The sequence below is a fragment of the Rhinoderma darwinii genome, chromosome 1 (genome assembly GCF_050947455.1).
Source record: "Rhinoderma darwinii isolate aRhiDar2 chromosome 1, aRhiDar2.hap1, whole genome shotgun sequence".
NCBI lineage: Eukaryota > Metazoa > Chordata > Amphibia > Anura > Rhinodermatidae > Rhinoderma > Rhinoderma darwinii.
Genome location: NC_134687.1, coordinates 253,516,094 through 253,541,803, shown reverse-complemented (window position 1 = coordinate 253,541,803; position 25,710 = coordinate 253,516,094).

The window sequence follows — 25,710 nt, the reverse complement described above, 5'->3', positions numbered from 1 at the left end:
GATTTTGAGTGTCAGGCTCAGGAACTCAAGATAAGATTGAAGGATAGAGGTTTCCCCAAGGGTGTAATCAGAAAGGCCTATGAGGGAGCAAGGGACGCAGACAGGCAATGTCTTCTGGTTCCTAAAAAACGTAAAGAAGAACAAGTTACGAGACTCATAGGCACCTATGATTCTAAACAAAATGATATTATGCAAATCCTGAAAAGGTACTGGAGTATTCTCAGTTCTGATACAGATTTGGTTGATCAGATCACACAGTGGCCCTCTGTCACATATCGGAGAGGGAAAAACATCAGGGACAGAGTCATGCACAGTTGTTTTGACCCCATTTTACCTAGGGGTACGTGGCTGGATAGACAAACACCAGGCACTTTCAGATGTGGTAGTTGTAAAGCTTGTGACTTCATCCTCAAAGGGAATAGCTTTACCAGTGTTGCAACACAGCAAAAGTACAACATTCGGGATTTTGTCAATTGCAAAACAGCGGGGGTGGTTTACCTTATTACATGCCCATGCCCCCTTAATTATGTGGGTAAAACGGCACGACAATTTCGGCGCCGGATAAGGGAGCATGTCGGAGACATTATCCATGCTAGGGACACCCCAATATCTAAGCATGTGCATGCTAAACACCAAGGCCATGCAGCATGTTTGAAGTTTCAAGCAATTTAACTCATTAGACCCCCAAAAAGAGGAGGTGACTGGGACAATTTAATTCTACGCAAAGAAGCCCAATGGATCCATAGACTGGCATGCATACAACCAGCGGGTTTAAACGAGCAGACTAATTATACGTGTTTTATCTAATATGCAATACCATTCCTGTTTTGGCGGCCAATATCCACCTTAGGTTGCCTTTTGGGTGAGTGGTTTGAATTTGCATAGTGTACTATGTTTGATATGGCCATATTGGCCAGCCAACATATAAAGAGATCTTGTGTCAGAAACTTTAAATGGGAGGGATTCCGTAATCTTGTCCACCTAATATGTGTTTACAAACTAGAGAGTTGCTTTTTTGAGGTAGTCCACTTGCGGTGGGTAACTGTCCCGCAAGATATACTTACAAACAAATTATCGTTTTGCTCTTACCTTTCTTTTACTTGGCAGTCCGGGCGATACGTCCTTGGCTTCTACTGCGCCTGCGCGTTCGGCTTGATGCGGTCGATGATGACCCCTGGCTGTCAGCTGACGGCGGGGGGTCACATGGGCAGGTGTCACGAATCGAGAGGGTGCTGTGATTGGTCAGTTCATGTAGCGCCGCCAAATACGAGGGGTGGAGTTTTGGTGTTTATAGTAACCCAGCGCCTGCAATGAAGTATGCCGTTGACATCGAGACGAGCATCTTCCCGTGACGCACAGCAGAATATCTGCTGTAGAATATTATTATCGCTGGTGATGAGGCCAGAGTGACCAAGATACGGACCCCTGAGGATGAGTATCTGAAACGCGTAGGGTCGTTTATTGTACATGGAATGTCTGCATAGGGGACAGTAGCATTGTGTTACACCCAGCGCTAGGAGATCCGGTGTTTGTCTACGGACACTGGTGCATTTTGGGGATTGTACTACTGTTGTGCCCAGGTTAAATGCTGGTTCCAGTGAAACATTGTTATAAACACTGAGATATATTTATCATAATGACTCAGTGTTTCTTGTTTAATACGTTTTTAAACTTTCACGGTGGGGCTTATTTCACAGTGGTGTGTTACCCCTGTTTTTAAAACGAGTTACTAATAAAAGGTATATTTTACTCAGTTGTCACTTCAGTGAACCTTCTAAATTTTCTCATATTGTGGGAGCACAATTATATGTATATCAATTTATTCAGTGAATTTAGAATGGTCATTGACATTAAAAGCTTTAATCCGTAGTCCTTTTTTAATCGATTGTGAAACAAAATCTAAACAGCAAACAACAGATCTACAGCACCACGGATTCCCAGACAGCCTCCCACACCGGTACTAGCGAGGTCTTAATCTGAGCAATTTCTGCGATCTGACGAGAGCAGGCACATTCAACTAAGAATGGCCATTGACGTTTAAAGCTTTAGTCCATAGTCCTTTTTTATCGATTGTGAAACAAAATCTAAACAACATTGTGTTAGGTTAACAGCACCAAGGATTCCCAGCCTGCCTCCCATACTGGTACTAGCGAGGCACAAAGCCATGTAACTACTGCAATCTGATGAGTGCAGGCACATTCAGCTTAGAATGGCCATTGACTTTTAAATCTTTAGTCCATAGTCCTTTTTTATCGATTGTGAAACAAAATCGAAACCACATATTAATAGGTCAACAGCACACTGGACTTTACGTTACTGCCAAAATTTGCTCGATATATTCAGTATTTAATTGTGAAAAAAACCAAAATGTAGTGAAAAATTGCAAAATTAGCATTTTTCTACATTAAGGCTATGTTCACACAGAGTATTTTGCAGGAGGAATATCTGCCTCAAAATTCCATTTGGAAGTTTGAGGCAGATTTTCCTTTCCATGCACGCAGATTTTCGCGGAGCTTTTCGCCCGCGGCCATTGAGCGCCGCAGGCATAAAACACCGCGAAATTCGCTTTCTCTGCCTCCCATTGAAGTCAATGGGAGGTCAGAGGCGAAAACGCCCGAAGATAGGGCATGTCGCTTCTTTTTCCCGCGAGGCCGTTTTACTGCTCGCGGGAAAAAAGACGCCGACGCCTCCCATTGAAATCAATGGGAGCCATTTTCGGGCCATTTTTGCCGAGTTTTGCAACGCGGTTTCCGCGTCAAAAAACTCGTCAAAATACTCCGTGTGAACATAGCCTTAAATGTATCTGCTGTCAGACAGGCAGTTATACCACACAAAATTGTTGCAAATTAACATCCCCCATATGTCTACTTTAGGCTATGTTCACACGTGGTATTTTGACGAGTTTTTTGACGCGGAAACCGCGTCGCAAAACTCGGCAAAAACGGCCCGAGAACGCCTCCTATTGATTTCAATGGGAGGCGTCGGCGTCTTTTTCCCGCGAGCAGTAAAACTGCCTCGCGGGAAAAAGAAGCGACATGCCCTATCGTCGGGCGGGAGGCAGGAGAAAGCGTATTTCTCGCTGTTTTATGCCCGCGGCGCTCAATGGCCGCGCCGCGAAAATCGGCGTGCAGGGAGAGGAATATCTGCCTCAAAGTTCCAAACGGAATTTTGAGGCAGATATTCCTCCCCCAAAATACTCCGTGTGAACATAGCCTTAGATTGGCATCGCTTTTTGAACATCGTTTTATTTTTCTAGGATATTACAAGGCTTGGAACTTTAGCAGCAACTTCTCACATATTCAAGAAAATTTGAAAAGGATATTGTTATGGCAGGAAGAAGGGGAAGGGGATAAGTGAGCCCTAATCTACCCACCGCCCTGTCCCTGCCTACTTGCAACGACCCGCCCTAGGCGACGGGGTACAACTGGGCGGCGGTCCCTACGCTGACTAAGTGCAAGGGAATACAAACAGGGAACAAGCAAGGGAAGGGGCAGTAGCCCACGGAACACCGTGAGGAAACCAGAGTGGTCAACGAGCCAGTCAGAATCAGGATGTCACGAAGTATACGAACGCAGAGCAAGGAGCAGGAAGCAAGCCGGGGTCAGAGCGAAGCTGTAGCAAGGCTGAAGCAAGGCAGAAGCAGGCTGGAGCAAGGCTGTAGCAGGGCCAGGAAACCAGGAAGAATCACAAGCAATGAGGAAGAGAAAACGGCAGGTATAAATGGACAGGGGGCGGAGCTATCTCCGACTGACCAGGCCGCGATAGGCTCTCCCACTCCTGAGCCTGCCACCCTGATTGGTGGGAGCTGGAGTCAGTCTAAGAGGTCCGGCCTCAGGTGTCGATTGATTAATCCTGGGAGTATCCACAGACGTAGTGCCTGGCAGATCCTTTACAGATATTTTTACAGGGGCCAGTTCAGTTGTGAAGTGGCTTTGAGGGCCTTATAGATTAGAAACCCCCAATAAGTCACCCCATTCTTAAAACTTCACCCCTCAAAGTATTCAAGACAGCATTTAAAAAGTTTCATTTTTCTTTGTGCAGAAATTCATTTTTGATCAATTTTTTTTGTAACAGAATGTTTTACCAGAGAAATGCAACTCCATATTTATTGCAAAGATTCTGCAGTTTGTAGAAATATCCCACATGTGGCCCTAGTGTGCTTATGGACTAAAGCACAGACCTCAGAAGCAAAGAATTTGGATTTTGGGCCTCCTTTTTATTAAAATATATTTTAGGCACCATGTAAGGTTTGAAGGGCTCTTGCGGTGCCAAAACAGTGGAAATTCCCCAAAAGTGACCCAATTTGGGAAACTAGGCCATATTTGTAAAGCAATTTCTCCCCAGTAAAACAATACCTCACATGTGGTCATAAACGGCTGTTTGGACACAGGGCAGGGCTTAGAAGGGAAAGAACAGCGTTTGGAGCTCAAATTTAGCAGGAATCGTTTGCGGAGGCCATGTCGAATTTCAAAGCCCCTGAAGGACCAAAACAGAGAAAACATCCAAAAAGTGACTCCATTTAGGAAGCTACACTCCTTGAGGAATTCATCTACGGGTGCAGTGAGCATTTTGACCCAACAGGGGTTTCATCGATTTTGGGCAGTTAAAATAAAAACAATCCTTTTTTTTCAATAAGACATAGCTTTAGCTCAAAATTATTCATTTTCTCAACAAGAAAAAAAGGAACCACAACGTTTCTAAAGCAATTTTTCTTGAGTACGGCAATACCCTATATGTGGTCATAAACTGCTGTTTGGGCACACATTAGGGCTCAGAAGGGAAGGAGAGCCGTTTGGCTTTTGGAGTGCCACTGTGGGACCAAAACTGTAGAAACCCCACAGAAGTGACCCCATTTTGGAAATTAAACCACTCAAGGTATTCACCTAGGTGTGTAGTGAGCATGTTGACCCTGCAGGTGTTTTGCAGAAATTAGTGTACACTCGATGTTGCAGAGTAAAATGGGATTTTTTTCCATAGATATGCCGATATGTGGTGCCCAGCTTATGCCACCATAACAAGACAGCTCTCTAATTATTATGCTGTGTTTCCTGGTTTTAGAAACACCCTACACGTGGCCCTAATATTTTGCCTGGACAGGGCTCAGGATTGAAAGAGTACCATGCAACGTTGAGGCCTAATTTGGCAACTTACACAGTATTGGTTCACAATTGCAGAGGCTCTGATATGAAATAATAAAATAAACCCCTAAGAAGTGACCCCATTTGGGAAACTGCACCCCTCAAGGCATTTATTAAGGGGTGTAGTGAGCATTTTTACCCCACAGGTCTTTTCCATAAATGATTGCGCTGCGGATGGTGCAAAGTCAAAATTTTAATTTTTACCTAGATGTAACATTTTAGTGGGAAATATGTCATGCCCAGCTTGTGCCACTCTAGACACACCCCAAAAATTCTTAAAAGGGTTCTCTCGGGTATGGCGATGCCATATATGAGGAAGTAAACTGCTGTTTGGGCACGCTGTAGGGCTCAGAAGGGAGGGAGCGCCATTTGGCTTTTGGAGCGTGGATTTTGCTTGGTTGTAGTTTTGTTTGAGTATTGCTGGTATTTCAGTTAATAATGTGGGGGTACATGTAAGCTGGGCAGTGTACATTAGGGGCATAGTCAGGTGGTATAATGGGTAACCCATAAAATAATAGTGTAGATGTGTGTTACGCTGTGAAGCAATCCTTTCTGCACAGGCCAGTGTCGCACTGATAAATGTCCTTACTTATCCCCTTTTGGTTCACACTCTGTACCTTAGGGAATTTTACTGTGAAAGTGTTGTCCTGGAACAATAGGGTCACTTCCAACATATATGTTTGGGCCCTCCCATTCCTGGTTCCCTAATTTTAGGGCCTTGATAAATCGCCTCTGGAAACAGAAGAAATGTTCCCTTCGGGCCTGCACAACTGCATATTTTTTATTTCCGGACTTATTGGAGCCTTAAAGAACCAGTGTCACGAAAAAAAAATAATTCTATATCAATTTGCTTTTAGTATGTTATTAAAATACATTTTATTTATTTGTGTGTTTGTGTTTTACTTTTTTCTTTTTTCTAACTTTTACTTCACTATGGGGGCTGCCATTTTGTTTTTCATCTCTGTATGTGTCGATTAACGACACATCCAGAGATGGAATACGCCAGCTAGAGTGCATGGAGTCAATAAACGGGAGCCGTTCCTTTGACTTTGCTCTCTGGCTCTGTACTGCGCAGACGCAGGTCAGAGTCACACAGAGCAGAGCAGCTGTTTGCAGGGAGAGAGCAGGCGCCATCTTGAAGACCAGCTGCACTGCAGGTAAGGTCTGTTCCTCTGCATGTCCCACTCTCTATCTCACAGACCGCCGCTCTCGTGACCCCCGACGGGCCCCCCCCTTGTATGAAGGACACATGATGCAACTGTACTGGGAAAGCCCTGAACGATAAATCTCTAGTTGTGCTGAGACTGTTTCGGGATGTGACTAATGAACCTCTCAGTCTCAGCACAACTAGAGAGATTTATCGTTCAGGGGTCTGGGAAAGCTGGGTGACCACCATTACCCCTCCCACTGGAGTGTGAGAGGTTCTTTAGTCACATCCCCAAACACACTCCAGTAGGAGGGGTAATGGTGGTCACCCAGCTTTCCCAGACCCCTGAACGATAAATCTCTCTTGTTGTGCTGAGACTGAGAGGTTCATTAGTCACGTTCCCAAACAGTCTCAGCACAACTAGAGAGATTTACCGTTCAGGGGTCTGGGAAAGCTGGGTGACCACCATTACCCCTTCCACTGGAGTGTGAGAGGTTCATTAGTCACATCCCCAAACACACTCCAGTAGGAGTAATAAGGTCACCCAGCTTTCCCAGACCCCTGAACGATAAATCTCTCTAATTGTGCTGAGACTGAGAGGTTCATTAGTCACGTTCCCAAACAGTCTCAGCATGACTAGAGAGATTTACCGTTCAGGGGACTGGGAAAGCTGGGTGACCACCATTACCCCTCCCACTGGAGTGTGAGAGGTTCATTAGTCACATCCCTAAACACTCCAGTAGGAGGGGGTAATGGTGGTCACCCAGCTTTCCCAGACGCAGATATAACCAGGAAAGGGCTGGATGGACGGGCTGAGGGTGCACAGGGTTTTTGGTGATCCCCCTCTGTCATGTGATCGGTCCTAGGTTACCGATTCATCAGACGGGGTTCATGTGACTATAAATCTGTCCATAACAAGAGACAGTGCACTCAGGACAAGTCCTGCCCTCATGCCGTAGTTGTGTGGTTCTGTCTGCAGTGATGGCGGTGGGTGGCTCTGACACCCGCCTCCCCCGTCGGGTCATCTCCGGACAGAAGGGGTGTCCGGATTGGAGACACAGCGCCGCACCTGTCCTCAGGTTGTGTCTGGTATTGCAGTTCACCTCCATTGAAGTGAATAGGACAGAGCTGTAATACCACACACGACCTGAGGACAGGTGCGGCGCCATGTTTTCCTGGACGACCCCTTTAAGACTTTTCCCGTGTGTGTGTGGCAGAGCGGAGTGTGCACGGGCGCCACTGATACTTCATCAGCTGTTTTGAAGAATCAGCGGCGAGCATCCCCCCACACACACACACATATCCCCCAAACAAGCAAAATCAAGTGTAATCAAGCGTTTTTTTATGTGTTTTTTTTGCACGTAAAATGTGCAAAAAAAAAACATGTCAAATACACGGCGTGTGAACCGGTCAACTGAAAAGTCATTCACTTCACTTTCATCATTCTAAGGCTGGGTTCACACGACCTATTTTCAGGCGTAAACGAGGCATTTTACGCCTCGATTTACGCCTGAAAAGACGGCTCCAATACGTCGGCAAACATCTGCCCATTCATTTGAATGGGTTTGCCGACGTACTGTGCCGACGACCTGTAATTTTACGCGTCGCTGTCAAAAGACGGCGTGTAAAATAACAGCCTCGGCAAAGAAGTGCAGGACACTTCTTGGGACGTAATTGGAGCCGTTTTTCATTGAATTCACTGAAGAACAGCTCCAACTTACGGCCGTAATTGACGCCTCGCAAAACGCGAGTACGAGCAATTACGTCTGAAATGACGGAGCTGTTTTCTCCTGAAAACAGCTCCGTCATTTCAGACGTAAATGCAGTTAGCGTTTTCAGCTGAAAAATCGGAAGCAGAACGCCTACAAGCATCTGCCCATTGGTTTCAATAGGAAATACGGCGTTCTGTTCCGACAGGGCGTTTTTTACGTGGTAGTTTTCCAAAAAAGGCATGTAAAAAGATGCCCGACCAAAATGAAGTGCACATCACTTCTTGGGACGTTTTTGGAGCCGTTTTTCATTGACTTTATAGAAAAACAGCTCCAAAATTGGCCGTTAAAAAACGCGAGTTTAATTAAAAAATGGCTGAAAATCAGGAGATGTTTTCCCTTTGTTTAGTAAGCATGTGAACATACACTTAGCCTTTTGGTGTGTCCTATAACTTCTGCCAGCTGCAGAATCACACCCAATATGGCTGCCGGACACTGCTTAGCAATATGAAGACACCTTTTCCTGGCTTGTGAGAGGGGGGGGTGAGGTTCCCTCCCACATTTACAGCAGCTGTGAGTCAGGTTGCTTTGCCTTATTCACTTTGCTGTAATTCTGGGAAGTGCTCCCCCTGGTGGCCAACATTGGAAAACATGTCAAATTATTATTAAATTTTTAATACTTTCCACCATACGGAAAAAAAAAAAAATACTGCAAAAAACGTAAAAAATATAATAGAAATAAGTAAAGACACTTAAAAAAAAAGGTTTCATTTGCGACACATTCCCTTTAACTAATTTTATTTTTTTATATACGTAGTGGTATGAGGGCTGTTTTGTTGCGGGACGAGCCGTAGTTATTGGTACCATTTTGGGGTACATGCGACTTTTTGATCACTTTTTATCCTTTTTTTTGGGAGGCAGTGACCAAAAAACAGCAATTCTGGCATCGTTATTCTGCGGCTCAGTCCGATTCCATAAATACCAAATTTATAGAACTTTTTTGTTTTACACATTTTTGCACAATAAAATTAGTTTTATAAAAAGAATGTACTTTTTTTTTCTGTTGCCATATTGTAAAAGCCATAACTTGTTAATGTTTTTCGTTGACGGAGCTGTATGAAGGCTTGTTTTTTGCGAGACGAGCTTTAATTTTTATAAATTCTATTTTTTGGATGCATGCGACTTTTTGATCACTTTATATTTACATTTTTGATAGGTAAGGTGACCAAAAAACAGCAATTCTGGCATTGTTTATTAGAATTTTTTTTACAGCGTTCACCGCGCTGGATAATTAAAATAATATTTTTTTTATAGTTACAGATGTGGCAATACCACTTATGTATAGTTTCTTTTTTCCCAATAATAAAGTACTCGATATGGGAAAAAGGGCAATTTTTGATTTTGATACTTGAACTTTTTTTAGTCCCACTTGGGGACATAAAAGTCCAACAGTCTGATCTCTTTTCTAGTACATTGTGCTAGCCATGTATTTTAATGCATTAAAATGGGCCTAATAGGCTTCTGTACTTGGCAGGCCATTGTTAGGCCTCCGGTTGCCATCAGCACCCCGGTCATCTTGACGCGGGAGTGCCGATTGGCTACTAACCACTAAGATGCAGCGGTTGCTTTGGACCACAGCATTTAAAGGATTAATGGCAGGGATTGGCACTAGCTCCAGTCCCTGGCGTTTCAGAAGGGTGACAGCTGTAATATACAGCAAAAACACACGGCTGAGGCCCCATGCACACGACCATATTTTTTCCCTCCCGTGAATACTGGCCGTAAATACGGATCCTTTGTCACACGTTTTTAACCCATATTTACGGACCCGTGCCCGTAAATATGGGTCCGTTGTCATCCGTATTCCACCCGTATTTACGGACCTGTAAAAAAAGGGGGTCTGGAAATGATGTCACAATCATGTCCAAACCCCTTAAAAGGGTCACATGATCGCTTAGACTACATTTTCTCTACTTCTCTTTATTCAAAAATTTCAATCCCTGTCGCCTAGCAACTCTCCAGTAATTATGGGTGCACACACGTAGCCACCTGTAATTACGGGAGCCCCATAGACTTCTATGGGCCTGCCCGTGCCATAATTACGGCCTGAAATAGGACACGTTCTATATTTTTCAACGGCCCGGGCACCTTCCCGTACGCAAACGGGAAGGTACCCGTGGGCAATGGAAGTCTACACCGCATTCCAAATTATAAGGCAAATTTTATTTTTCGCTGATTTTCCTAAATAGTCGATGCAAATGACAGTCAGTATAATCTTCAAGCCATCAACCATTGGAGTATAATGCAAATTTTATTGAACAAATCTCCTAACGATAATGTAAAGGGTTTGCCAGACACAGGTTCTGTGTCGACACACGGGGTTAATCAGCCTTCATCAGCTCCAAGGTCTGCTAGAGTGACACGATCTGTTACAACTCAGGCTGGCAGGCTGATGAGAAGGAGAACCTATCACAGCCTGGCCTGACGGTGCTGCTCCCGCCCTTGGTCTATTTATACCCTCATTTGCAGCTTGGTCCTTGCCTGTGATTGTCTTGTTTCCTGGCTCTGCGATTCCTGCTATTTACCTGATTGACCGCTGCTTCATATTGACCCTGGCTTGACTGACGATTCTCCTGCTCTGATTTTGCTACTGCGTACACTCATGGTTTGACTCAGCTCGTTCACTACTCATGTTGCTTACGGTGTCGCCGTGGGCAACTGCCCCAACTTCCCCCTTTGCTTCTGTGTGCCCTTGTCTTGTGTTGTCTGTCTTGCACTTACTGAGCGTAGGGATCGTCGCCCAGTTGTACGCCGTCGCTTAGGACGGGCCGTGCAAGTAGGCAGGGACTGAGTTGCGGGTAGATTAGGGCCCACCTGTCCGTCTCCCTACCCCTATTCATTACATAATCACAGGCCATATACCTTTTCTACTCAACAAAAATGTATCTTAAGCATACATTATACCATCAGGTATAACTATCAATTAATCAGAATACCAAAAATATACCTGATATACAAATAATGTCGATAGATAACGAAATAACAAATATAAATCTTTATTATTCAAACAAAGTCCAGTCAGTGACTTACCTGCTGGGCATTCAGCAAACGCTTCCTGCTGATGCTGGAGCCGCCCTGGAGAAAATGTTCCCTCGGTGTCTCCACCAGCCCTGGAAGCGCACAAGAAGCGCAGTGTCTCCTCCCTGTCTTGCGTCCTGAATGATGTCATCACGCCTGTCTCGTCATTCAGGACGTAGGACAGGGTGAGCGGACGAACGGTGGCTGGGGCGCAGGGCAGCGAGTATGAGGTCGGTGCAGTAAGTGAGTCTCACCTGACCCGCTGGCGTCCCGAGTAGTGGCTATGGCGCGGGGCATGTACTCCCAGTGGCAACCCCCTTACAGTGCGGCGGGTAGCCCTGTGCGACTACACTGGTCGCACATACCTAAGGCCAGCCAAGGGGGGCTGTGTGTGGTGCTATCTACAAGGAGGGGCTGTGTGTGGCACTATCTACAAGGGGGCTGTGTGTGGTGCTATCTACAAGAGGGGGCTGTGTGACATTAACTACAAGGGAGGGGCTGTGTGTGGCATTATCTGCAAGGCGGGGCTGTGTGTGGCGCTATCTACAACGGGGGCTGTGTGGTGCTATCTACAAGGGGGGCTGTGTGTGGCACTATCTACACGGGGCTGTGTGTGGAGCTATCTACAGGGGGCTGTGTGTGGAGCCATCTACAAGGGGGTACTTTGTGTGGCGCTATCTACAAGAGGGGGGCTATGTGGCGCCATCTACAAGGGGGCTGTATGTAAAGCTATCTACAAGGGGGGCTGTGTGTGAAGCTATCTTCAAGGGGGGCTGTGTGTGGTGCTATCTACGAGGAGGGGCTGTGTGTGTCGCTACCTACAAGAGGGGGCTGTGTGGCGCTATCTACAAAAGATGGGCCGTGTGTGGCGCTATCTACAAGAGGAGGGCTGTGTGTCGTTAACTACAAGGGAGGGACTGTGTGTGGCATTATTTACAAGGGGGGCTGTGTGTGGCATTATCTACAAGGTGGGGCTGTGTGGCGAGCTATCTACAAGGGGGGCTGTGTATGGAGCTATCTACAAAGGGGGGCTGTGTGTGGTGCTATCTACAAGGGGGGCTGTGTGTGGTGCTATCTACATGGAGCTGTGTGGGGCACTATCTACAAGAGAGGGGCTCTGTGTGGCACTATCTACAAGGGGGGCTGTGTGTGGAGCTATCTACAGGGGGCTGTGTGTGGAGCCATCTACAAGGGGGTGTTGTATGTGGCGCTATCTACAAGAGCGGGCTGTGTGGAGAGATATCTACAAGGGGGGTTCTGTATAGAGCTATCTACAAGGGGGGCTGTGTGTGGCACTATCTACAAGGGGGCTGTGTGTGGCACTATCTACAAGGAGGGGCTGTGTGTGGCGCTATCTACAAAAGAGGGGCTGTGTGTGGCGCTATCTACAAGAGGAGGGCTGTGTGGTGTTAACTACAAGGGAGGGGCTGTGTGTTGCATTATCTACAAGGGGGGCTGCGTGTCTCATTATCTACAAGGCGGGGCTGTGTGGGGAGCTATCTACAAGGGGGGCTTTGTATGGCGCTATCTACAAAGGAGGGCTGTGTATGGTGCTATCTACAAGGGGGGCTGTGTGTGGCACTATTTTCAAGGGGGGCTGTGTGTGGCACTATCTACAAGGAGGGGCTGTGTGTTGCGCTATCTACAAGAGGGGGCTGTGTGGCGCTATCTACAAAAGAGGGGCTGTGTGTGGCCCTATCTACAAGAGGAGGGCTGTGTGGTGTTAACTACAAGGGAGGGGCTGTGTGTTGCATTATCTACAAGGGGGCTGCGTGTCTCATTATCTACAAGGCGGGGCTGTGTGGGGAGCTATCTACAAGGGGGGCTTTGTATGGTGCTATCTACAAAGGAGGGCTGTGTATGGTGCTATATACAAAGGGGGGCTGTGTGTGGCGCTATCTACAAGGAGGGCTGTGTGTGGCACTATCTACAAGGGGGCTGTGTGTGGTGCTATCTACAAGAGGGGGCTGTGTGACATTAACTACAAGGGAGGGGCTGTGTGTGGCATTATCTGCAAGGCGGGGCTGTGTGTGGCGCTATCTACAACGGGGGCTGTGTGGTGCTATCTACAAGGGGGGCTGTGTGTGGCACTATCTACACGGGGCTGTGTGTGGAGCTATCTACAGGGGGCTGTGTGTGGAGCCATCTACAAGGGGGTACTTTGTGTGGCGCTATCTACAAGAGGGGGGCTATGTGGCGCCATCTACAAGGGGGCTGTATGTAAAGCTATCTACAAGGGGGGCTGTGTGTGAAGCTATCTTCAAGGGGGGCTGTGTGTGGTGCTATCTACGAGGAGGGGCTGTGTGTGTCGCTATCTACAAGAGGGGACTGTGTGGCGCTATCTACAAAAGATGGGCCGTGTGTGGCGCTATCTACAAGAGGAGGGCTGTGTGTCGTTAACTACAAGGGAGGGACTGTGTGTGGCATTATTTACAAGGGGGGCTGTGTGTGGCATTATCTACAAGGTGGGGCTGTGTGGCGAGCTATCTACAAGGGGGGCTGTGTATGGAGCTATCTACAAAGGGGGGCTGTGTGTGGTGCTATCTACAAGGGGGGCTGTGTGTGGTGCTATCTACATGGAGCTGTGTGGGGCACTATCTACAAGAGAGGGGCTCTGTGTGGCACTATCTACAAGGGGGGCTGTGTGTGGAGCTATCTACAGGGGGCTGTGTGTGGAGCCATCTACAAGGGGGTACTTTGTGTGGCGCTATCTACAAGAGGGGGGCTATGTGGCGCCATCTACAAGGGGGCTGTATGTAAAGCTATCTACAAGGGGGGCTGTGTGTGAAGCTATCTTCAAGGGGGGCTGTGTGTGGTGCTATCTACGAGGAGGGGCTGTGTGTGTCGCTATCTACAAGAGGGGGCTGTGTGGCGCTATCTACAAAAGATGGGCCGTGTGTGGCGCTATCTACAAGAGGAGGGCTGTGTGTCGTTAACTACAAGGGAGGGACTGTGTGTGGCATTATTTACAAGGGGGGCTGTGTGTGGCATTATCTACAAGGTGGGGCTGTGTGGCGAGCTATCTACAAGGGGGGCTGTGTATGGAGCTATCTACAAAGGGGGGCTGTGTGTGGTGCTATCTACAAGGGGGGCTGTGTGTGGTGCTATCTACATGGAGCTGTGTGGGGCACTATCTACAAGAGAGGGGCTCTGTGTGGCACTATCTACAAGGGGGGCTGTGTGTGGAGCTATCTACAGGGGGCTGTGTGTGGAGCCATCTACAAGGGGGTGTTGTATGTGGCGCTATCTACAAGAGCGGGCTGTGTGGAGAGATATCTACAAGGGGGGTTCTGTATAGAGCTATCTACAAGGGGGGCTGTGTGTGGCACTATCTACAAGGGGGCTGTGTGTGGCACTATCTACAAGGAGGGGCTGTGTGTGGCGCTATCTACAAAAGAGGGGCTGTGTGTGGCGCTATCTACAAGAGGAGGGCTGTGTGGTGTTAACTACAAGGGAGGGGCTGTGTGTTGCATTATCTACAAGGGGGGCTGCGTGTCTCATTATCTACAAGGCGGGGCTGTGTGGGGAGCTATCTACAAGGGGGGCTTTGTATGGCGCTATCTACAAAGGAGGGCTGTGTATGGTGCTATCTACAAGGGGGGCTGTGTGTGGCACTATTTTCAAGGGGGGCTGTGTGTGGCACTATCTACAAGGAGGGGCTGTGTGTTGCGCTATCTACAAGAGGGGGCTGTGTGGCGCTATCTACAAAAGAGGGGCTGTGTGTGGCCCTATCTACAAGAGGAGGGCTGTGTGGTGTTAACTACAAGGGAGGGGCTGTGTGTTGCATTATCTACAAGGGGGCTGCGTGTCTCATTATCTACAAGGCGGGGCTGTGTGGGGAGCTATCTACAAGGGGGGCTTTGTATGGTGCTATCTACAAAGGAGGGCTGTGTATGGTGCTATATACAAAGGGGGGCTGTGTGTGGCGCTATCTACAAGGAGGGCTGTGTGTGGCACTATCTACAAGGGGGCTGTGTGTGGTGCTATCTACAAGAGGGGGCTGTGTGACATTAACTACAAGGGAGGGGCTGTGTGTGGCATTATCTGCAAGGCGGGGCTGTGTGTGGCGCTATCTACAACGGGGGCTGTGTGGTGCTATCTACAAGGGGGGCTGTGTGTGGCACTATCTACACGGGGCTGTGTGTGGAGCTATCTACAGGGGGCTGTGTGTGGAGCCATCTACAAGGGGGTACTTTGTGTGGCGCTATCTACAAGAGGGGGGCTATGTGGCGCCATCTACAAGGGGGCTGTATGTAAAGCTATCTACAAGGGGGGCTGTGTGTGAAGCTATCTTCAAGGGGGGCTGTGTGTGGTGCTATCTACGAGGAGGGGCTGTGTGTGTCGCTATCTACAAGAGGGGACTGTGTGGCGCTATCTACAAAAGATGGGCCGTGTGTGGCGCTATCTACAAGAGGAGGGCTGTGTGTCGTTAACTACAAGGGAGGGACTGTGTGTGGCATTATTTACAAGGGGGGCTGTGTGTGGCATTATCTACAAGGTGGGGCTGTGTGGCGAGCTATCTACAAGGGGGGCTGTGTATGGAGCTATCTACAAAGGGGGGCTGTGTGTGGTGCTATCTACAAGGGGGGCTGTGTGTGGTGCTATCTACATGGAGCTGTGTGGGGCACTATCTACAAGAGAGGGGCTCTGTGTGGCACTATCTACAAGGGGGGCTGTGTGTGGAGCTATCTACAGGGGGCTGTGTGTGGAGCCATCTACAAGGGGGTGTTGTATGTGGCGCTATCTACAAGAGCGGGCTGTGTGGAGAGATATCTACAAGGGCGGTTCTGTATAGAGCTATCTACAAGGGGGGCTGTGTGTGGCGCTATCTACAAAAGAGGGGCTGTGTGTGGCGCTATCTACAAGAGGAGGGCTGTGTGGTGTTAACTACAAGGGAGGGGCTGTGTGTTGCATTATCTACAAGGGGGGCTGCGTGTCTCATTATCTACAAGGCGGGGCTGTGTGGGGAGCTATCTACAAGGGGGGCTTTGTATGGCGCTATCTACAAAGGAGGGCTGTGTATGGTGCTATCTACAAGGGGGGCTGTGTGTGGCACTATTTTCAAGGCGGGCTGTGTGTGGCACTATGTACAAGGAGGGGCTGTGTGTTGCGCTATCTACAAGAGGGGGCTGTGTGGCGCTATCTACAAAAGAGGGGCTGTGTGTGGCCCTATCTACAAGAGGAGGGCTGTGTGGTGTTAACTACAAGGGAGGGGCTGTGTGTTGCATTATCTACAAGGGGGCTGCGTGTCTCATTATCTACAAGGCGGGGCTGTGTGGGGAGCTATCTACAAGGGGGGCTTTGTATGGTGCTATCTACAAAGGAGGGCTGTGTATGGTGCTATATACAAAGGGGGGCTGTGTGTGGCGCTATCTACAAGGAGGGCTGTGTGTGGCACTATCTACAAGGAGGGGCTGTGTTTGGCGCTATATACAAGAGGGGGCTGAGTGGTGCTATCTACAAGGTGGGCTGCGTGTGGAGCTATCTACAGGGGGCTGTGTGGCGCTATCTACAAAAGATGGGCCGTGTGTGGCGCTATCTACAAGAGGAGGGCTGTGTGTCGTTAACTACAAGGGAGGGACTGTGTGTGGCATTATTTACAAGGGGGGCTGTGTGTGGCATTATCTACAAGGTGGGGCTGTGTGGCGAGCTATCTACAAGGGGGGCTGTGTATGAATCTATCTACAAAGGGGGGCTGTGTGTGGTGCTATCTACAAGGGGGGCTGTGTGTGGTGCTATCTACATGGAGCTGTGTGGGGCACTATCTACAAGAGAGGGGCTCTGTGTGGCACTATCTACAAGGGGGGCTGTGTGTGGAGCTATCTACAGGGGGCTGTGTGTGGAGCCATCTACAAGGGGGTGTTGTATGTGGCGCTATCTACAAGAGCGGGCTGTGTGGAGAGATATCTACAAGGGGGGTTCTGTATAGAGCTATCTACAAGGGGGGCTGTGTGTGGCACTATCTACAAGGGGGCTGTGTGTGGCACTATCTACAAGGAGGGGCTGTGTGTGGCGCTATCTACAAGAGGAGGGCTGTGTGGTGTTAACTACAAGGGAGGGGCTGTGTGTTGCATTATCTACAAGGGGGGCTGCGTGTCTCATTATCTACAAGGCGGGGCTGTGTGGGGAGCTATCTACAAGGGGGGCTTTGTATGGCGCTATCTACAAAGGAGGGCTGTGTATGGTGCTATCTACAAGGGGGGCTGTGTGTGGCACTATTTTCAAGGGGGGCTGTGTGTGGCACTATCTACAAGGAGGGGCTGTGTGTTGCTCTATCTACAAGAGGGGGCTTTGTGGCGCTATCTACAAAAGAGGGGCTGTGTGTGGCCCTATCTACAAGAGGAGGGCTGTGTGGTGTTAACTACAAGGGAGGGGCTGTGTGTTGCATTATCTACAAGGGGGCTGCGTGTCTCATTATCTACAAGGCGGGGCTGTGTGGGGAGCTATCAACAAGGGGGGCTTTGTATGGTGCTATCTACAAAGGAGGGCTGTGTATGGTGCTATCTACAAGGAGGGCTGTGTGTGGCACTATCTACAAGGAGGGGCTGTGTTTGGCGCTATATACAAGAGGAGGCTGTGTGGTGCTATCTACAAGGCGGGCTGCGTGTGGAGCTATCTACAGGGGGCTGTGTGTGGCGCTATCTACAAGAGGACTGTGTGTGGCACTGTCACGTAGGGTTCATGGACCCACTGGGCCGTACCGCCTTGGCGGTATGGCAGCTGGCCAACAGGATGCAGGTCAGAGTCTATAGTTCGTATAGGGTACCTGTGGCGGCTCGGACAGTAGCAAGGCAGGTTCGGCTGGGACTAGGCAGCCGGTAAACATCAGGTGTGGAGTAGCAGGACAGGCATAGCATACAGCACGGCACTTGACCAAGATAGCACGGGATACAGGATACAGGAACAGGGAACACTGGGAACTGGAAAACACTAGGAGACCATTTGCATGACAAACTTAGGATACGACAACAACGCTCAGGCATAGAAGCAAGGGGCTGGGCCCTTCTTATAATCCAGAGCACTCATAGGCTGATTACGCATGAAAGTCCGGTGCGCATGCTGCCCCTTTAAGAGCGGGTACGAGCGTGCGCGCGAACCCTACGGGACCCGGCCCGAGGTGAGTGGAAGTGAGCGCTAGCGTCTCCTGAGGAGGAGACTGGGGCCAGCGCTCGCCGACCCATGGCTGCGGCTGTCAGGAGGTGAGTGAACCTGACAGCCCGCCGCCATGCACATCACAGTATCCCCCCTCTTACGCCACCTCTTCTTGGGGCAAGAGCGAGAGAGAAACTTCTTCAGAAGGGTAGGAGCATTGAGGTTCTCTTCTTCTTGAGTCCGCCTTCCGTTTGATGCGGTCGACTGCCAGCAGGATGGAAGATCGGGTCTGCTGCCAGATGTGCATTAGGTCCCTTGAAGCCGTGTCAGCAGCTGGTACCTCGGACATATCAGGCACCGAGAGAGGATCTCGTCGGTGTTGGCCATAGACAATAAAGAACGGTGTCTTCTGAGTGGACTGTGATTATTGTAAGAGAACTCAGCCCATGGGAGCAACTGCACCCAGTCATCATGCTGCTTGGAGATGAAATAGCGTAAGTAGTTCTCCAAGATCTGATTAATCCTCTCGACCTGACCATTGGACTGAGGATGGTAGGCCGAGGAAAAATCCAACTTTACACTTAGGAGTCCACAGAGGGCTCTCCAGAACCTCGAGTTGAACTGAACCCCCCGATCAGACACAATATGCTGCGGCAAGCCGTGCAGGCGGAGGATGTGTTGGATGAACAGCTTGGCCAGTTTAGGAGCAGAAGGAAGACCGGTCAGAGGAACAAAGTGGGCCATTTTCGAAAATCGATCCACCACCACCCAGACAGTACTCCATCCAGCAGAGAGAGGCAGGTCAGTGATAAAGTCCATAGCTATATGCTGCCAGGGAGCATCGGGCACAGGCAATGGCTGGAGCAGGCCAGCAGGTCTGGAGTGATCGACCTTGTTAGCTGCACACACTGAGCAATAAGAAACAAAGTCCATAACGTCCTTGGGCAGCGTGGGCTACCAGAAATTACGGGCAATCAGATCCCGGGTCTTAAGGGTCTCCGCGTGACCTGCCAGTCTAGAGGAGTGTCCCCAGCGGAGGATTCTCCCTCTGTCAGCCAGGTGAACAAAAGTCCTCCCTGGAGGTATGTCCCCAACTTGCAGGGGTTGACAGAGACAATGCAAGACAGATCAATAATGTTCTGTGGAACTTCCATGGTGTCTTCTGTATCAAAAGACCTGGACAAGGCATCAACCCTCATATTTTTGTCAGCCAGGCGATAATGGAGCTCAAACTGGAACCTGGTAAAGAACAGTGACCACCTGGCCTGACGAGGGTTCACCCGTTGGGCCGTCTGAAGATAGGTGAGGTTCTGGTGGTCCGTAAAAATCAGGATGGGATGAGCTGTGCTCTCTAGTAGAACCGGTTCGGGGTCTCTGAAGGGATTTGTTCAATGGAAGTGATAAAAATTGAATCAAATTGACAAATATGTATATTTGTACAATGACGTGAAACACTATGTTTCAAAAAACCTTTTTTAATATTGGAACGATGCTTGTTAATTCTGGCACGGAGGGATTGTGTGGTTCTACTTATATACTGCAGATTGCATGAACATTGCAGTAAGTAGACCACATAATCACTGCTACAATTAAGAAAGGTTTTTTAATAGGAAATTATTCTAATATCACGGAAGATATTTAAGTGTTCTTCCTGTGGGTCATATTCTGGCAACATAATCTTCTAGGATGTCCGCATTTATAGGAACTAAATAATTCAGGAAACATTTCGAGAACAGGAGTTGTTTTTTTAGTACGTAATCTACTAGGGGCTAGAATATTTCTTAAAGTTAGGGATCTTCTAAAGGTTATGTTAGGGCAATCTAGAATCAGATCTTTTAAATATGGGTCATTCTTTAAGATGTACCATTGTTTCTCCAAAACAGATTTATTGCCTGTATTAAAGGAAGTTATAAAATTACATTTAGGTCAGGAATCATCATTTTTATTAGTTGCAGGTTTAATTCAATCTTCCTGACTAGACAGTCAGGAAGATGGCAAAAGGACTTTTCACAGAGGGCAGTTTAGAGTTTTGCAGTATATGAGCTTAAGTTAGCTGTTAATAATGTTGTTGACTGGTTCCAACCAGCAGAAATCTGTAATCATAAGCTACTATTGTAGTGTAGCTGATATCTATGAATAAAATGTAGCATTATTGTCAAAGGCAAACATACAATTCAATACTTGTTTCTTCTCTGACCTTTGTTTTAGTTTAAGTGTTGTATTAAAGGAACAGTGTCATCACAAATAATTTTTTTATATGTTAAAGATGTTAGTGCTTTAATAAAAACGTTTATATTCATTTGTGTGTTTGTGTTTTACTTTTTCTTATTTTTACACTTTTTCTTCCCTATGGGGGCTGCCATTTTTTGTTCCATTTCTGTGTGTGTCGATTAACGACACACACAGACATGGAATACGGCAGCCACAGTCCCATAGGGACTGCGAACGGCTCCCGTCCCATTGACTGCCGTGTACGGCGTCTGTGTGGGAACTGCGCATGTGCCGCTCCCACACAGTCCTATTCGAAATTGGCGCCGTCCGGCGCCATTTTCCTGTGGACCGGAAGTCGCGGCCGGACAGTAATATTACTACTTCCGGTCGCGGCTTCCGGATTTGTGCACTTGGACCAGCGGCAGCAAACGGAGCGGACGGGCCGGAGGGAGCCGCGGCGGCAGGAGCAGGTAAGAGATTTCAATGTATGTTAGTGTTTGTGTGTGTTTACTACTGTATGTAAACCTACTACACTGTGGGTTACCTCAAAAAATGGCGACACACAGTGTAGGAGGTTAAACCTTTCAAACCCCTCGTTTATCCCGGCACTAGCCAGGATAAAGGAGGGGGGGATGCTGAGAGCTCACTAGAGCGAGGGCTTTTAACCCAATGTTGCAATGCTGCAATTTTGGGAACAGCCCCATCTAGTGACCAAAAATGGGTAGTATTATAAATTAGAAATAATTTATAATATTTCCTGGCTCGTGCCAAAAAAAAAAAAAAAATTTGAACAATGTTTAATCACCCACACACTAAATGTTTAATTTTTAAAAAAAAAACATGTTTTTCTGGCAACACATTCCCTTTAAGTACACTGTGTATAGTAGAGTTTCCTAAGCAAGAGGATGGGCTGGTAAAGCATTCTAAAATTCTATATTCTAACTATGATTTGATGATTGCTTTACCTGGTCCCATGCTAAGCATGTTTGGGCAGGCTGCAACCATTTATCTATCCCAAATGGGTCTGCTCCACGTGACTTGCGCATAGCAAATGCGGTTCCAATATTCTAAAAGGGGTCAAAAAGTGAGACCGGAAACCTTAGGCCTGTAAGTTTAATCTCCATTGTGAGTAAAATATTTAAGGGTTTTCTAAAGGCTCTATTACACCGGCCGATAATCAACCGGTGCAGCGAGCGGTGGTTAGAAGAGAAATGCACAATGCCACATAGTGCAGATAAAAAACAATAAAAGGTAAAAAGGTAGCAACAAAAATGTGCTCACCTATAGCAATTGTGTATAATTCAGACACAACGCTGATGTACGCAGGGTTAGTTAGTATAAAGAAAGTATGCTACTGCCACGGTCCGTTCCAGTAACATAAAATGTTACAGCGGTGGTTAGGAGAGAAATTCGGGGGAGAAAAAAAAGGGACCATGGAGTGGCACTGCTATACTAAATATTTCAAAGGCAATAAATAGTAATAAGATATTTAATAATAAAAGGCTATGCATTGCGATGTTGTACCAGCGTCTTCATTAGGGCATACATTACTATTACACCGGCCAATAATCGAGTGGTGCAGCAAGCGGTGGTTAGGAAAGAAATGCACGGCGCCACATAGTGCAGATAAAAACAAAAATGGTAAAAAGGTAGCAACAAAGGTGTGCTTACCTATAGCAGTTGTGTATAATTCAGACACGACGCTGATGTATGCAGGGTTAGTTAGTATAAAGGAGTATACTGCTGCCACGGTCCGAGACATCGTTGATCGGCTCTCGTTTGCTCCTGTCACACAGAACTATGGATGGTGACGAGCAGTCTTTACTTCAATCGCTCGTCCCCATACGTTATTATCATGTCGGCAGAGTGTCTCCCTGTTTACACAGGGAGATTTGCAGCCGCCAATGATAATATTTAACTTTTTTAAAACTATATGATAAGCAGATGATCTGCAGATCGCTGCCCTGTTTACACAGGACAATTATCGGCAACAAGCGTTCTATGCTATTATAATCAGGGACACAGTGTATGGTTCTATTACAATTAGGGACACAGTGTATGGTTCTATTATAATAGGGGACACAGTGTATTGTGCTATTATAATTAGAGGTGCAGTGTATGGCACTATTAAATTTAGGGGCATAGTGTATTGCACATGAGAATTTTATCTTCGTTTATAGGTGCAGAAATGTTTGAAACGTGAAAAGCAGAAGACATCTGAGCGGCAAACTGCAGAAATGGGCTATGGCCGAGAGAAGTTATCATAGAGGTCTGGACCGGACGGAGAAGAGAAGATAAAAAGAACAACTACAATCTGAAAAGACGTCAGAATAAACATTTACATTAAGTGACCGGTGAGTCACTTAATGTAAATGTTTATTCTGCCTTATTTATTTTGCCTGTTTATGACCCCCATCTTACCTGTATATACCAGCCTGGCTGGTATATACAGGGATGATGGCTGGTATATTCAGAGATGATGGGGTTATATACAGGGATGCTGGCTGGAATATAATTAGAATGAGCCTCTTCAGTAGTCAACATGCGTTAGGGGGGCCCACTGCGTTGGGGCCCACTCAGATATGTTTTGCACCCCTGTGCCAAATTCCTAGCTACGCTTCTGGTGGTAGCTTTCTGGCCAGTTTTCAAGGAATCCCATAGTTCCAGGGACATCAACTTATTTGCATTTAAGTTTTTTTTTCAAAAGTGTTCTTTTGGCATACATTTGGTCGGTGTAGGCAGGATCTCGCTGCCCTAACTGTATGCAAAAAAATTATTTAGTGGGTGCAGTTGCACTTTCTGGCTTAGCTTATTATCAAGGATTTATTAGTGTTGGCAGAAAACATTTGAAATTATTTGCCTGAAGAGAAGAGTAAAGCACATAAAAATGGCATGACAAAGCACAGATAATAATGAAGGAAGTAACAATGATTTTTGTTGAAGTTTTCTCATATAAAAGCTAGTACTATGTAATCTGCCAGGATTTTTCCTAATGGGAGGACGAAGAAATACTGCAGAGCTGTGTTTAGGAGGAATGCTTGTTAAAAAAAAAAAAAAACCTCCTTCATAGCTGTGTCGCTGCAGAATTTAGTATATCCGTTAACGTTGGACATTATCTGCATATGTCTATGAGCTCCAAATTAGTGAATGCTCTCTCAATGGTGGATCTGAGAGAGGCCGGCCAGAGAGAGACCATGACACGCAGCTTCAGTGTTCAAATGATCTCTGCCCTAGGGGGCGGATCCATCTTTATTTATAGGAAAATGAGAGTAGGTGGTAACCTCATACTTGCAAACATAAACATTCTATATATGGTAATATCCCAAAACTCCACATATGGTATAATGACAGGAAAGGTGTAGGCTTTGGTTTCAGCCAATCATCTACAATATGATAATGACTCTGATTCAGCCAATAAGAATTATTTCAATGCATTATAATAATACTTCACCCTCCAAGCCCCAGGTGGCCTGAAGTTAATTTGTCTCTACTTCTTATCTCACTAGAGAATGGAGACTGTAGAGAAGTTTAAATTAATTAAACAGAGGGCTTCTTCCAAGGCTGACATATGGTAAACAGTCATTGTCCATTCGGCCAAGGCTATTTGATCTGCTCCTTAAGGCCTCATTTACACGAGCGTAATATACGCGCGTGCGACGCGCGTGCTTTTCACGCGTGTCGTACACACCTATTTTACTCTATGGGGCAGTTTAGACGATGCGTGAATTTTGCGCAGCGTGAGTGCGTTGCGTAAAACTCACGACATGTTCTATAATCGTGCGTTTTTCACGCAACACGCACCCATTGAAGTCAATGGGTGCGTGAAAACAACGCATGACACACGGACGCTCCTGCATTGCATGCGCGAAAAGCACGCAAGAGCTGTTATGTCCATGCAAAAGAGTCTATAAAGCTAGACAAAGCAAACCCAAACCAGGAAGTGCCTGCGTTTCCAGTGCGAGGGGGCAAGCCTAGCCAGTGCCTGGAGACTCTGTCAAGGTTGCTTTCAGCGTGTCATCTATTCTACTGCCATGCCGCGCGGGATTGATGTCCAGCGCCTCATCCTCTTTGTCCAGGACCATCCTGCAATATGGGACACCTGATCAGAGGAGTACCACAACAGAACGGTATAGGAGGACGCATGGGAGGTGGTCGCCCAGAACCTGTTTGAGCAAGAGTGGGAGACTGGCCGAACCCGGGACCGCACTCGGTTGGGTGAGTACCACGCATTTTCTGTCAATGCCTGTCATCCCTATAGAAGACCTGGGGCCCTGTATGTGTATTCCGCTCATTAGCATGAGAAACTTAGGTGGAGCAGGTGCATCCCCGTGTCCCACGTCATTGGCACTGCAGGGCCCTTCATTTGGAAGTGAGAGGTGATAGTTCTGATGGCGTGTTATGTTTTTGTTACATCCAACAGTCCAAGATATCAAAACACGGTGGCGGAGCTGCCGTGATCAATTTAGGCGAGAGATGGGTGACAAGGGACGCAGCGGAGATGGGGCATCTCGCAAACGCCCCTACATTTACACAAAGCAGCTCATGTTCTTGAAGGACATCATGGAGATGCGCATGTAAGAGTTTATGCCTTTGCATGTGTCTAATGTGTGTTTGGCAATGTCCTGTTTGCCAACGTGTTGGTGTGGGCAATGCTCTATATTGTATTCTAACGTTTTTTTCTCCTTGTAGAACCACCGACAATTTGGAGGACACCGCAGAGGAGACTGACGTGGGGGAGTCTCTGCGAGAACCTCCTGCTCCCAATGTCCTGCCGCCCAGCCCCGAGCCGACACCCCAGGAGCCCGCACCTGGCCAGTCTGCAGGGCCCGTCGCCTCTCCAGCACAGGAGCGCCCCGTGCGTGCCCGCAGTCGCCGTGTTCGTGCACCACAGCCCTCCACAGCTGCCCAGGTCGATACTCGGGTCCTCGACTATCTTAGGCGAGCCGCAGAAGAGGACGGGAATGATGCGTTCGGGCGCAGCATAGTCCCCCTCCTACGCCTGGTGCCCATGGACCGTATGGGCCGTCTGCAGGCATCGATAGTCACATTGATCGACGCTTGCAGACCGCCCCACAATCCAAACATCTGTTTCACGGCCATAGAGCAATGGCGCAGTGCATACATGCCGCCAACCACGCCCCAGGTGCCTGCCCAATTCCACCCTGTCCCCCAGATGGGCCGGCCGCATCCGTACATGCGCCCTATGGCTCCCCACTTCGCAGGGCCAACATTCCACCCACAACATCAGCACCACTATGCTGGCGAGGAACAACCTACGCAGCTCCAGGTCCAGCATAGTGGTGCTGAAATGCAGGCGTATGCCTCCCCAGGACAA